Source organism: Eumetopias jubatus, unplaced genomic scaffold, assembly GCF_037043125.1.
Source record: "Eumetopias jubatus isolate StellerSeaLion01/CBP00866 unplaced genomic scaffold, mEumJub1_p1.0 scaffold_2, whole genome shotgun sequence".
In the NCBI taxonomy this organism is placed as follows: domain Eukaryota; kingdom Metazoa; phylum Chordata; class Mammalia; order Carnivora; family Otariidae; genus Eumetopias; species Eumetopias jubatus.
This window is the reverse complement of record NW_028274808.1, coordinates 19093471-19097010: the sequence shown is the minus strand read 5'-3', so window position 1 is coordinate 19097010 and position 3540 is coordinate 19093471. Positions and strand designations below refer to the sequence as shown.

Below are 3540 nucleotides of genomic sequence, written 5' to 3'. Positions count from 1 at the left end.
GGTTTTACTCTGACAGAACATTACCATCTACCGAACTATTCTTCGCTAAATATTCTTGTTTGCTTTTATGAGGCACAGGTGATAAGCTTGAATACTGATCCCACAATCTTTTTATTTTTTTTAAGATTCATTTATTTATTTGAGAGAGAGAGAGCACAAGGGAGGGGCAGAGTGAGAGAATCTCCAAGTAGACTCCCCACTGAGTGCAGAGCCCGACGCAGGGTTCAATCCCAAGACCCATGAGCTGATCCCACAATCTTAATTAGAAATTCTAATGACACTTTCAAGGGACAAGAAAAGTATAGCCAGATTTTAGATTTTGCCAGGCTAATTGTCATCATCTTAAATACTGAATTTTTAAATTTTTGAAATATTTCTGCATATTAGATAATAAGAAGGTGATAATAGTTTACAAAACCAATAAAACTACTTTTAAGATCTTCATGACATGGACATAATTTCTACACTCATCAAGACAAAACTTTTTTTCTACTTTCTATTATACATATCATCTAAATTTTTTTCCTCAAGAAGGACTTTTACAAATTAAAAATTATTAGTCATTTGTCTTATAAAGAAATAGATTTTGTGAAATCTAAAAAAAAAAAAACTATAGGAAAAGAGATCAGACTTAGAGGCTGGGTGGGGGGAGGGGGATATGGAGGAAGGGGGCAAAAAGCTACATACTTCCAGTTATAAGGTAAACAAGTACTAGAGATGTAATGTACAACATGATGACTATAGTTAATACTACTGTATGATATTAAGGGAAGTTGTCAAGAGAGTGAGTTCTAAGAGTTCTTGTCACAAGAATTGTTTATTCTTTTATTCTTGTTCCTTTTCATTACATCTATATGGGAAAGCAGGATATATAAATCAAACTATCATATTGTATGTTAAATTTATACAAGGATAAATGTCAATTATTTCTTAATAAAATGGGGGGAAAATGGCTTGTTACCCTGTCAGCGATATTATGTTTTCCTATTTGTTAGTAGGTTAGTAGGTGAAACCCTTGATTGAACTGGATAAGCCTATCTCGTCATCACCAAAGTTTGTCAACCCCCCTTCACCCCTCTCATCCTCCTGCCCAGACTTCCAAAGTACTCTTTGTGTATATCTCCTTCATGGTATATCTCATTTTGCACAATGTATTTGAGCTCATGAGTGTGGCTTATCTTCCCACTACATTGTGGGTTCCCTGAAAGAGATTCACGTGTACAGGGCATTCTGACATATCATGCGCCCCAAAAGGTAAAATGAACAAACAAAAAATTCTTGAATGAAGTGAAAGAAAGAAATGTTTACCATTTCCATGGTTACCATTTACCATGTTTCTACAAATATATGATTTAAATTTAGAATACTCATTATAGAACTCACAATAAGTTATATTTCAGATGTCCAACCACAAATGTATTGAATAGATATGGAAAAATATAAAGAACTGTATTTTTTTAACCTGCCCTTTAAATAGCTCTTTATTCTCATACTGTGACCATCTTTCTTCATAGCTTTAGCTTAAAAAGTAGGGTTTTAGAATGATGGTCAAGAAGAAAATAAAGCATAATTTTGTTCCTTCTTTTTCTCTTATCATTTATTTTCTCAAGAACTTGACAATAACTGATTTAAAAAAAGATAAACTATTTTTTCTTTATTTATTCTCTGGATGGGATATTGCCGTCAAACCAGGCAATATATTTCCCTCTTTGTGTCCACGTAGGTGCAACCACAGTATTAATATTGTGGCACATGACAGCAACGTATCATGAGGATTAACACCCCTGGGCCCTCTCCTTGCCATCTTCCCATTCTACTGTAGGAGCAGAGACTGTATATTGAAGGTGACAGTACCACAAGACCAAAGGAGATTAGGTCCTTCTGTAAATGTTTGCAATTGAACCACCCCTCAGATCAAAACTACTCACATTGTACTTTAAAACACTGGAGTGAGAAATAAGCATTTATTGTAATTAGGAAGAGTTGAGGTTACTTGTGACATCAGCTAACATTGACTTGCCTAATGTGCCAGGACGCCTAAGAATGCATTCAAATGTCATAACGTGGGGCGCCTGGGTGGCTCAGTCGGTTAAGCCTCTGCCTTCGGCTCAGGTCATGATCCCAGGGTCCTGGGATCGAGCCCCGCATCGGGCTCCCTGCTCCGCGGGAAGCCTGCTTCTCCCTCTCCCGCTCCCCCTGCTTGTGTTCCCTCTCTCACTGTGTCTCTCTCTGTCAAATAAATAAAATCTTTAAAAAATGTCATAACATCGTAAATATCATACAGAAGAGGACTCAATGTGGCCTAGAGTCAACATTGGGCTTGTTGTGTTGCAAAGTTTTGGTTGGAAACTCTGCTTTAAAAACACATGACTTTAGGTGAGTCACTTCACCCCACTTACTCCACATTCCTGAAGAGGATGTAGCAACAAAGCAAAAACAAATGAGATAATTTATATATAAGTCCCACAAAAGTAAAAAAGCACTTGCGTGACTTTAAGTGGTTTTAGAATTGTTACAGAATGTAACTAACAATCAATAAATAATTGCACTTGGGTCTAGAGAGCGTAAGAGAGTTGTTGTCATTGTCCTCAACCACAATGGAGAATTATGGACACTCGGGCAAGAGCATGAGTGAACATTTCATTGTTAAAACATGAAGTTTCTTTGGATGCTACTCCTCTGGACCTACTTCCTTCACTCACCTATCTGTAAATGATGGACTTGGAGAGTTGGGTTTCAATAACTGAATCTAATGAAACTTAAGCATCAGGGCAATGTATTGCGTAGTACACTTCCAAAGGCCAATTTTCTTTTTTTTCTTTTTTCTTTTTGACTTTTTAAGTTTTTATTTTAATTCCAGGATAGTTAGCATACAGTGTTATACTAATTTCATGTGTAAAATATAGTGATTCAACAAATCCATGCATCACCCAGTGATAAAAATATGGAACCCTTCACAAATTTGTGTGTGATCCTTGTGCAGAGGCCATGCTAATCTTCTCTGTATCTTTCTAATTTTATTTTATTTTTTTAAGATTTTATTTATTTGAGAGAGAGAGAATGAGAGAGAGAGAGAGAGAGAGAGAGAGAGAGAGAGCCCAAGCAGGGGGAGGGTCAGAGGGAAAAGCAGACTCCCTGCTGAGCAGGGAGCCCAATGTGGGACTCGATCCCGGGACTCCAGGATCATGACCTGAGCCAAAGGCAGTCGCTTAACCAACTGAGCCACCCAGGCGCCCTGTATCTTTCTAATTTTAATAGCGTTGCCAAAGCAAGCACCCAGAGGCTAATTTTAAACAATTATAAATACATCAAGGTTTTTTTTTGTTGGATGGGAATCATGTAAAACAGAATTTATCTGAATTCCTACAATTGCAAAGCAAAAATCTGTAACAATGCTACACATAGCAAGCACAACTGTGTGACAATATGAGCAGTCACACGCTTTCCAGATCCCAACACTTCAGATCCATCTCAGTCTGTGATACTAAGAGACATGCAAAATTGTTATTGATACAGCAAAATGGTTCTGAATCACATACT

At 37.1% G+C, this 3540-nt stretch overlaps 1 pseudogene; it reads right to left on the bottom strand.

Annotated features, from left to right (window-relative positions):
* Window positions 1–2938: 2938 nt before the first annotated feature.
* On the bottom strand, window positions 2939–3036 carry LOC114206247 (U6 spliceosomal RNA; annotated as a pseudogene).
* Window positions 3037–3540: the final 504 nt, after the last annotated feature.